This window comes from Podarcis raffonei, chromosome 3 (genome assembly GCF_027172205.1).
Source record: "Podarcis raffonei isolate rPodRaf1 chromosome 3, rPodRaf1.pri, whole genome shotgun sequence".
Classification (NCBI taxonomy): domain Eukaryota; kingdom Metazoa; phylum Chordata; class Lepidosauria; order Squamata; family Lacertidae; genus Podarcis; species Podarcis raffonei.
Window position 1 is genome coordinate 15,010,899 of NC_070604.1, and position 11,371 is coordinate 15,022,269.

General features: G+C 42.5%; 1 long non-coding RNA gene across 1 annotated transcript; it reads right to left on the reverse strand.

Moving 5' to 3' along the window:
- Positions 1–3,688: 3,688 nt before the first annotated feature.
- On the reverse strand, positions 3,689–9,408 carry LOC128411614 (uncharacterized). The gene is made up of 3 exons (XR_008329842.1): positions 9,074–9,408; positions 6,017–6,126; positions 3,689–3,769 (listed from the first exon to the last, which is right to left on the reverse strand). It is a non-coding gene; the product is annotated as an uncharacterized LOC128411614 (long non-coding RNA).
- Between the last annotated feature and the right edge of the window lie 1,963 nt (positions 9,409–11,371).

Genomic DNA, 11,371 nt, shown 5'->3' on the forward strand with positions numbered 1-11,371 from the left:
CACAAAGCCACAATTTCAATGAGAGCACAATTTCAATGAGATTTGCAAAGGGCAATATCCAGGTTGAGGCTGAAAGCTGATTTTTTGCTTTGATCTTACCCCTGTTCAGTGGGACTTACTTCCAGGTAATAATCACGCAGAGCATCAAGCTATAAAAACTGTCCCACTGGATTTAGTGGAGTTGCTTTCTCCCAAGTACATATATGCAGAATTACAGCACTAGTCTCTGTGAGGTCCAAATCTGACTAACATTTCCATAGCTGTAATTATCTGGTAACAGTCTGTGTGACTGTCAGTATATAACTGACATGTTAGCACCAACGTCCTCCAGGGGATATTTTACAAAGAAAGGGTGAGATGTCAGTTTTAAAGCCTGGTAAAATATGGTTGAAAAACTATTGCTTGTCTGGTAGGAACTAAACAGTTTCTGTTTCATGTGTGCAAAATGATTCCTGCAAGGGAAGATCACATCGGCCGCAAATGGATATAAATGCCAGCTTTCAGTTTTGGTTTCTTTCAGTTTTTCATTTTCCCAATCTTAATTCAGTTCTCAACATTTTCACGTCAACTTGTGAATTGTGCTTTGAAGTCCTCATGAAAATTCATTTGTCTTTTGGTGCAATTTTTTCCTAAGGTATACATTATTGCAATTTTGCCTAATATACACATTTTTGCAAAGCAATTCCCACTAATAGAATGCATCGTCGCACTTTATTTTAACTAACATATGCATTCTCATACACATTTACCCTAGTATTTGCATTTTGTACACATTGCTTGGCTGGAGAACAACACCGCAAAAATTCAGAGAAGTGTGAATTTTGACGGATGTGTTTTGATTTGTGTGAATTAGGCAGATGTACTTTTGAATTGAATTGAATCCCTCCTCCATCCCTACTTATAAATCATCCCTTAAAGAACTCATCTGCACCCTCTACCTTTTCCATCCACTCCCCTTGTGTGTTTATGTAGGTCTGCTAACACAGCATTTCCCTCACCTTAAATTGAGGTGAGCTGCTTTGGGAGATTATGATGGCCTGAAAAGTGGAGGAAAATATACAGCAAATAAATAAATGTTGATGGCTTCAAGACTCCTGCTCTCCTTCCATATGGCTCTATATATTTAAAATAGGACTTTGGGCATCTCTTCAAATAGAGGATTCCTTCAAATGTAAACCTGTCCTCTATATGGGGCTATAGCTAGATTTAGTCCCACTCTGAGAAAATCCATAGACATGATGAAATTAGATTTATTGATTTCAGTGAGACTCCTCTGAGTATAACTTAGTTACATATAACCGCTGGCTGTCTTAACTGCCAATCATATTTTTCCATCTAATTATCTCTGATAATGATGCCCTATCACCAAGGCCTGTAGTATCCAGGGAAAGTTGCAGCATTTAACTTCTTCCCTACTGCTATGCTGAGGAAAATAACTCCTATGGAGCTGGTATTTGATTTTTTAATTAATTTTTTTATTGGAATTTTATTTAAAACATAACATAAACCCCCCACCCCCCAATACACAATCCACCCTCATTAAACGTGAACATAACATACAGTGAGCATAACATACAACAATACAAACAATGAAATAAAAGACTTCCTTGATCCTAGATCTGGCTTCCTAATTTACTTCTTATAAACTGTTTCCTTTATGAATAATTATTAAGATTTTTCTAATTATAACTTAAATATCCACAAAGTCTCCTGCATGGAGCTGGTATTTGAATGGTGAGAAGAATCCTTCATGGCCCCCCAAAGGCAGGATCCTTCCCTTGCAGGACAGGCTTCAATGTGAAATGCACTTTTTTAAAAAAAACATTAACAAATAATCAAGTTTATTTTAAAGGCATGAACAAGCTTATGGTTTCAGTTAATTTTTCTTGGCAGTTTCTTAATCTTAGTTTCGTTACTGTCCTATACGTACCTAACAACTTCAAACGGATTATCCCAACTACCTGACTCCACCTAGCAGTTCCTCTCACTCTCTCACAACACAACTCGACCAACCCACAGACTTATCCTCCCTCTTCCTTTTCCAACTCCCAACTCCCAACTGACTTCCACACAACTCCAACCCTAACTCTAACTCCTCCCCTAGAGTTCCCACTGGCCAATCACATCACACTCATTTAACCCTTTCCTTATGACCCACCTAGGAGGCAAACGCCACATACCTCCCCCCTTAAGAAAATTGACTCAGGAGGGATAACTTAACCTAGTTAGTCTCCGGATCAATCAGCATTACATAACTAATGCAAATAAACATTTACTAACCTGTTATTACACCCTTCACATCCCACATAACATTGGTACATCAATTACTTTGTTCTGGTAAAATATACACTCATACCAAAATCTGTTACATCTTAGGTATTCAGTTAACTATGTGAAATACACTTTGATCACCAGAGATTCAGACTCTATGTACAACATACGTTTAATCACATAACTTCCCCCCAAAGAATTCCAGAAACTGTAATTCACTAAGGGTGCTGGGAATTGTAGCTTTGTGAGGAGTAAATTCCCACAATTCTTGGTGGGGAGTGGTGCGCTTGAAATACGCTTTCAACATGTGATGTAGTGTACTTGACTACTACCTCATGTATTTGAGGAAAAGTCAATTATTTGGGCTGTTCTGGAAAGAAATAGTTATAAGAAAGAACAAGAAAGCCTGGCTTACATGTGGTCTCAATTTCGCACACCCCCTCTTGCTGCCCCAATTTTTTCCTCCTTTTTGTGTGTGTATGTGCGTTGGATAACCTCAACATTGCCCTTTGCAAAAAAAGGTCATCAGATAAACACCAACACTAGGCTTTTCTCACAAACCCAACACCAACACTTGCCTTAGGGTACTTTAATATAGCATGGGAAGTTAAATTAGAAGCATATATTTGATAATAGCACCTTGATGTGGGAGCCTTCAAAAGGGTTCTGCCCTCATCGAGGGATTAAGGGCCTAGCTTAGCAATCAACAAAAGCCTCTATGGAAGAGTGAGACTAAAACCAGCATTTTCCTCTGCTCAAAGATTTTTTTTAAAAAAATGCTCCCCAAATTCTCCTCAGTGATTTCCTCTGTGAGTTTTTTGGGGAATATACGCTGAATATTTAATGAAAAAATTAGCTGTGAAGATCAGACTGCAAGGTTTTCTATGAACAAGAGGCTTCTGTCTGTGCTGACTCCTGGATACTGTAGTAATACTTTTCTGCTGATGTATTCCCCAATGTGCCTTTTAATATTTCTCTGCTTTTGTTTTTACTGCTCTTAAAAGCTGCCTTGGAAAATTCCCATGAAAAGCATGGTAAAAACAGGGGAAAAAGTAAAAATGTTGGACAACAATGGTACTTCCCATCATATCTGACATGGGCATAACCCAGTTTCTCAATTTCCTTTCCCATTGGCTAACCAATGTTGTGTGTCCATAAGGCTAAGGAGAATAGAAATTGTTTGAGGAGACAATGAAAGCTCATCAGTGAGGTATAATATACCCTCCAACATTTCTCTGATGAAGATAAGGACGTCCTATTCCATGATAATAGTAATAATAATTTTATCATTTCTACCCCACCCATCTGACGTGGTTGCCTCAGCCACTCTGGGTGGCTTCCAACATATATAAAAACACAATAAAACATTTTTAAAAACTTCCCTATACAGGGCTGCCTTCAGAGCTCTTCTAAAGGTTCTTTAGTTGCTTACCTCCTTGGCTTGGTGGTTGCATAACTCCATACCCTCCAACATTTCTCCGATGAAAACAGGGACATCCTAAGCGAAAGCGGGATATTCCAGGATCAAATCAGAAACCGGGATGGCTTCTCTAAATCTGGGACTGTCTCTGGAAAGTAGGGACACTTGGAGGGTCTGGTATCTTCCTGGGCTGTGATGGGAAGGGAATTCCATAACTGGGACACCATTACTTAGAAAGCCCTATCTCCCATTCCCACACAATGAGCAACACTTGTGAGGGGTGGGGATGGACAAAAAAAGAAGAAAAGCTTCATGCCAATGGTCATCACCTGAAGGAAAGAGACCAGTCTTTGTGACCTCATGCTGCTGCTGCCAGCCTGAAGGAAGGAGATTGGCCATTGTGACCTCATCATGCTAATGCTGCCCACTTGAAGGAGGGAGACCAGCTATTGTGACCCCACTCTGATGTTGCCAGGATAAAGGAGAGCAAGCAGCCATTGTGACATATGCTGATGATGGCTGCCTGAAGGGGAGAGTGACTGATAATTGTGACCTCATGGTGATCCTGCCTGCTTGACTAACCCATGTCTCCTTTTGCTGATGTTGTCCCCTCCACCCAGAGTCACTCTAATTTATTGCCAACCACTTTTTATAAGGAAGTCACTCTTTGCATCCTGGAACAAACAGGGGGCAATTAACCTCCTAGCTAACCTTCCCATCCTCTGAAACGCAAGTGTCACATCTCATCTGGCAGGCAGGTAAGGCCACACAATCCATCAAGGCTTTCCAGAGGATGAGATGACTGACCTCTAACATCTGCTGGCTGCCAACAAAAGCATCTTTCTGCATTATGTCCACCTCTGTCTGCTGCCAGTCATTTCTCTAATATAATAATGATAATGATGATGATGACGATGATGATGATGATATTTATTTATTTATTTATTTATTTATTTATTTATTTATTTATACCCCACCCTTCTGGCTAGGTTTCCCCAGCCACTATGGGAGGCTTTCAACAGAATATTAAAATACAGTAATCTATTAAACATTAAAAGCTTCCCTAAACAGGGCTGCCTTCAGATGTCTTCTAAAAGTCTGGTAGTTTTACATCTGGTGGGAGGGCATTCCACAGGGCAGGTGCCACTACCGAGAAGGCCCTCTGCCTGGTTCCCTGTAACTTGGCTTCTCGCAGTGAGGGTACCACCAGAATGCCCTCGGTGGTGGACCTCAGTGTCTGGGCAGAATGATGGGGGTGGAGATGCTCCTTCACGTATACGGGACTGAGGCCGTTTAGGGCTTTAAAGGTCAGCACCAACACTTTGAATTGTGCTTGGAAACGTACTGGGAGCCAGTGTAGGTCTTTCAAGACAGGTGTTATGTGGTCTGGGCGGCCGCTCCCAGTTACCAGTCTAGCTGCCGCATTCTGGATTAGTTGTAGTTTCTGGGTCACCTTCAAAGGTAGCCCCACATAGAGTGCATTGCAGTAGTTCGAGTGAGAGATAACTAGAGCACTGGCGAGACAGACTCTAGTAAGCTGGGAGGCAGTGAAGAGTCAGCAGGCATCACTCAACATTTGGAAATGAGAAAGCTCCCCAGAAAGGCAGCCAAGAAGACTATAGCTCTTCCATAGCTGCCAAGTGTCCCTTATTTGAAGGGACAGTCCCTTATTCCAGCGCCATGTCCCGCTGCTGTCCCTTATTGATGGATGTCCCTTAAATGTCCCTTAAATGATGTCCGTTAAATTTCAAAGGAAGCAGCTCCTCTTCCTCCCTCCCTGCCGGCCAGGGAGGAGGGAGGCTCCAACTGTGTTGCTTCGCTGTGTTGCTCACCTAATAAGAAGTCTAAGAACGACTGGGGAGTGGAGCATGCATGCCTTGTGTGTGGCTAGTTAATGCAAGCTGAGGGTTTTTTTGAATGCTGGACGCCATTTTGTTGCACGTGCTGCTGCAAACTTTGCAGTGCAAAGCCAGGCCGGGGAGCCATCTTAAGTTGAGACTGCATAGGCCTTGTGGTGCATGTGATTCAGATTCTATTCAGTTGAACCTCTGGTTACAAAGTTGGTTGGACAGTGTTCTCGAAGCTACCCAGCCTGAGTTTGACCAGACTGCAGGAGGACAGGAAGACTAGAGTGCCTGGAACAGGTGAGGCTGCAGGTCCCTTATTTTGGCTGCTGGTCCCTTATTTTCAAGGCTGCTGGTCCCTTATTTTCAAATCTGTAAGTTGACAGCTATGAGCTCTTCCCATAAAGAAGACTCAATAAGCAAAACTAAGTAACAACCGCCTCGCTGCAAACTAACATCCATACAATAATGAAAATGTTACCTGTAGCACTCCAAGAAACCAGAACTCATCCTCTAGACTTCATGATTGGGGACGATCCAGGTTTAAGCATACAGATCAGATGTCACTATGTCTCATTTGATCACCTTAGACTTAATCAAAGCAACAATTAGAATTGTGAGCAGGAGCTGCATTACATTTTTACGAGCCACAAAATTAGTCCAGGGAATTTTGTGCATAGGTCTTGACAGCAGAAGCCCTGCACAAGGACTTCTGCTCACACAAGAGGGTTTCCCCCCGTCCTCTGCCTTATGCACCCCCTTAAAACAGCACATGGGGAGAAGAGTGGTGGAACTATTAGAAGAGTGCAGTGTTGGATTCCTCCCACTATATATATAGATAAAAGTGGTACAGTACTAACAACGAAACATCACCGGCAGCAAAAGAATTCGAAACCAAATTCAGGAGTTGCAGCTTCAACATCTGAAAAATCTCAAGGGAATCCCAAAAAGTTTTGATGTGATCCACAAAGTATCTAGGTGCTTTTAAAAAACCCATAGTTTAAATTTTTCACTGTTTTCAGAGCAAATGGATGTAGATTTTATCAACATCGACCACACTAACTGGAGCTGTAAAACACCTTTCCTCCTGAATAAATTGCAGGCAGTACATTTTCTGGAAGCAATTACTTTTGTAGGCTTGGTTTGATTGATACCATGCATTAAATTATTCAAGTTTTCACCCCACCTTCAAAATACAATACAACACTTTAAAAATAGATACAGTCCATTCTCCCACAAAGGTCTGCCATTACACTCCCCCACATCATTCTGCTGCATAGATATATCTAGGCTTGTTCAATTGGCTTTGATCCCCTTAGAATCTTGTGCTACTCTTTGCAAGACAATAAACAGGCTACGTACTTAACAGGAAAGTCATTGTCCAAGGATGGATCCTTATGTAGTGAAAACAGAACCATCCATGAACAAGAGGAAGGTAACAGCAGGATTAAGGTAAAGGTAAAGGGACCCCTGACCATTAGATCCAGTCATGATGGACTCTGAGGTTGCGGTGCTCATATTGCTTTATTGGCTGAGGGAGCCGGCATGCGGCCAGCATGACTAAGCTGCTTCTGGCTAACCAGAGCAGCGCACGGAAACGCCATTTACCTTGCTGCCGGTCCGGTACCTATGTATCTACTTGCACTTTGACGTGCTTTTGATCTGCTAGGTTGGCAGGAGCAGGGACCGAGCAACAGGAGCTCACCCCGTCACGGGGATTTGAACCGCCGACCTTCTCATTGGCAAGTCCTAGGCTCTGTGGTTTAACCCACAGCACCACCTGCATCCCTAACAGCAGGTTTGGGGCAACCCCAAAGCTTGCAGAAGTGCAAACTTGGAGGGAGGGGACCCAAGGGAGGGAACCCCCAGAATGGCCCAATGTTCAGGGGTCATTGAAAAGCTAACCACTTTTTTAATGTATCAGATTTTTTACTTTACAGCAGACGAAACAATAATTATGAATGTCAACCATTGGTTAGTGGTCATTATTTCTCTTGATTCCACCAAATAGTAAATATAGCATGCAATGAATTGTGCATTTATTTATTTTTACAGTTTTTAGAGGGGCTACCTTTCACCTCATTTTATTAATAACTTAGAGGGGAGGTGGGGTGGGAAGGAAATAGCAATAAATGTACATTCTCTCCCAAGTATCCATGCAAAGAGAAAGAAATCACTTCCAGATGCCTCCATGGGGCATAGTAGCTTAACAGTTCTTTAGGTGTCACTTAAAAGTTTTTATCACTTGCCAGAGGGTACGCTGCAAAATTCCTAAAAGGCAATTATAGCAGTAAGATATGTAATAAATGTCTCTTGGGTGTATAAAGATGGTGTGAGAAACAAGCGTCCAGAAAATCAAAGGACAGCCTTAGTACTGCACCTTTTAAATACCGCTCTGCAACTTCCTCATCTTAACTGCATGCACTTGGGGAGATAAACACGTGACTCCTCTTTTATTTATCATTTTGCTTGTTTGGAATTATACTAACCCATCTTTTCTCCCCCTTCTCTGCTTAGCAGTTTTAAAACTCATGTAAAATACTGGCTAGGAAGGTAAAAGTAAAGGACCCCTGGACAGTTAAGTCCAGTCAAAGGCGACTATGGGGTTGTGGCGCTCATGTCGCTTTCAGGCTGAGGGAGCCGGCGTTTGTCCATAGACAGCTTTCTGGGGTATGTGGCCAGCATAACTAAACCGCTTCTGGCACAATGGAACACCGTGACGGAAACCAGAGCGCACAAAAATGGCACTTACCTTTCCGCCGCAGCAGTACCTATTTATCTACTTACACTGGCATGCTTTCGAATTGCTAGGTTGGCAGAAGCTGGGACAGAGCAACGGGAGCTCATCCTGTCATGGGGATAAGAACCACCAACCTTCTGCCAAGCCCAAGAGGCTGAGTGGTTTAGACCACAGCGCCACTCGCGTCCCTAGGCTGGGTTAACTTCCACTATCTATACTCGGTTACAATGAGCTAGTTCCATAAATGGTGATGGCAAATAGCATGCACAGCGCTATGTGTGGGTTTGGTGGAGCTGTAGCATATGGCTGTTGCTGGGCCTTAGGAGAGAGTGGTTGAAATTCATTATAAGCAGAGGTCCATATGTATGCTTGTCCATGACAGAAACCAGAGTGCACAGAAACACTGTTTACCTTCCCGCCACAGCGGTACCTATTTATCTACTTGCACTGGTGTACTTTCGAACTGCTAGGTTGGCAGGAGCAGAGACCCAGCAACGGGAGCTCACCCCATTGCAGGGATTCGAACTGCTGACCTTCTGATCAGCAAGCCCAAGAGGCTAAGTGGTTTAGACCATAGCGCCACCCGCTAACTTTGTATTTGGCAGTGTGGCGTTCATACGGAGCCTCCGGTCGTCTCGCGGACTATTGACCTCCACACCACTAATCCACTGCCACCAACCAGGTCCTCCCCAGTAAATCACTTAGTCTCAGTCAGGTTCTTAAGTTAACAAAGAAGAGTGTAGTTTATTGCAAACACAAATAAACTTTAACTGCATTCAAAACGTTGTTACTCTTTACCTTCTTAGTCTTATTTTTATCCTGTCTCCATTTCTTCTACCTCCCCTCACACAAGAACCAACTGCACTAACTGTCTCTCTATTTCCATCTGTCTACCAACTGCTTTCCCAATTGCCTTAACCAACCAACCAACCAACCAACCAACCAACCAACTAACCAACCAAACCTCGGGCTAAGCCCTTTTATAAACAGGTAGGCTCCGCCTCTGGCTTTCCTATTGGTCTGCCTATTAACTCTTTCTCTCCCCCTGTACAGACATTTTCAAAAGAACGGGCAAACGCGACAGGCAGCTTCTTATTTTGCTATGTTCCTACATAGAACTGTAGCTGTGCGAAATTGTTTTATGGACAGGAATGGTTGTGTGAAATAAGACATCATGATATGACACAGGGGCACGAGGGGCATGAATATCAAAGGAATTCCTTCATGTACTCTCTCTGCTCCAAAAAGACTCAAACCATGAAAGGTGGAGAGTGGGGAGGAAAAACCCAGATATAACATTGCAGTCGTATCCATACATGTTTGGGATGGTTGTGTAAGCCCCAATGAAAACATTTAGGTTTTGCTTTGGGTAAACACAAAGGATTTTGCTCCAAGTATTTGAGTACAGTGGTACCTCAGGTTACAGATGCTTCAGGTTGCAGATGCTTTAGGTTACAGACTCTGCTAACCCAGAAATAGTACCTCGAGTTAAGAACTTTGTTTCAGGATGAGAACAGAAATCGTGAAGTGGTGGCGCGGTGGCAGTGGGAGGCCCCATTAGCTAAAGTGGTGCTTCAGGTTAAGAACAGTTTCAGGTTAAGAACGGACCTCCAGAATGAATTAAGTTCTTAAACCGAGGTACCACTGTATGGCACATCACTAGAATAGCTAAATGTTTATGATATATAGAAGGACTTTAAGGCACACAATTTTTAAAGAACAGCTACCATACAAAGTCATTGATATGAAAAGCCACAGATTATTTGATTCCATCCAAGTAACAATTCCACAACAGTTCCACAAACTTCAAAGAAACCAAAGAACTCAAAGAATCTAGTCCTTGAAAATCTTCACCAGGAATATTTGTACCAATATTTGGAGAAGTTATGTGGGCTGCTGCAATTTTGCTGCCGCTTCTCCTTCCTTTATCAGTTGCCATATACCAGAAAGATCTCATGGGAACTAACAAATGCAAAGAAATAAAATTTAAAAGCTAACATAAAATAAATGTAATAATTCCAAGCAATTACCCTGCCTTCCCTAAGTTCTTCAGTATGGTCAACATCAAAACAGCAAACAACCACCACTACCAACAACAACAACAACTACCAAGCAACAGAAGAGACAGCTAATAATAAAATGATGTCTTGGGAAATATTGGGTTTGGCACTGAAAATATCGTATTGTTAGTGCTAAGCAGTCCTCCCTGGGGAGAGTATGCTATAGCTAAGGATCCATTACTGAGAAGACCCTGTCATTTATAGCAAACCTTTGCACTTCTGCTGAAGGGGGGCACTCAAAGGAGGACCTCTGACAATGGCCTAAGGTTCTGGGGAGCTTCATATGAGACACTTCACAAGGTACCGAGGTCTCCAGCCATGTAAGGCTTTATTGATCAAAACCACCCCTTTGAATCACACCTGCAAATCTATTGGAAGCCAACGCAGCCAGATTCAGAATTGATGTTTTATATTTTCATACCACCTGGTCCATGTTAGGAGTCTGGTCCCTGAATTCTGCACCAGCTGTGGTTTCTGGACAGGCTTCAAAGGCAGCCCCATGTATAGCTCATTGCAGTAATCTAATTTGGTGTGCGGGGGAGCAAGGGTTAACTTCCCTTTCCTCAAGTATGCAGCAGCTGCAATCCAAATTGCTAACCTTACTGGTTTTAGGAGTAGTAAAAGATGTTGGGAGATTTGTTGAGGGAAATCTGTGATGAGATGTAGGCCCTGAGTGTGGTACATACTGTGTTCACATGGAACATTAAACCCTCTGAGGATGACTTCCACTGAGTTTAGTTTCACTTTAAAGAACCACTCTTTAACATGATGCTCCACCCAAGGATCCTGGTTTAAAACAAACTCTGGCTCGTTTCATAATAAGTCAGTTTCAAATCATGGGTTATGCATCTGCTTTAGTAAATTACCCATTGCTTTTAAACCAGGATTCCTGCTTTGAATAGAACATTAAGTAAAACTAAACTTGACAGAAGGTCTTCTCCTGGTGGCAAAATACCAGGAGGAGTTGTTGAGGAGCATGTGAGTCTAACTCTTCAGTTCGGCTTACTGAGAATCATCCATGATTTTAGTGTTACAT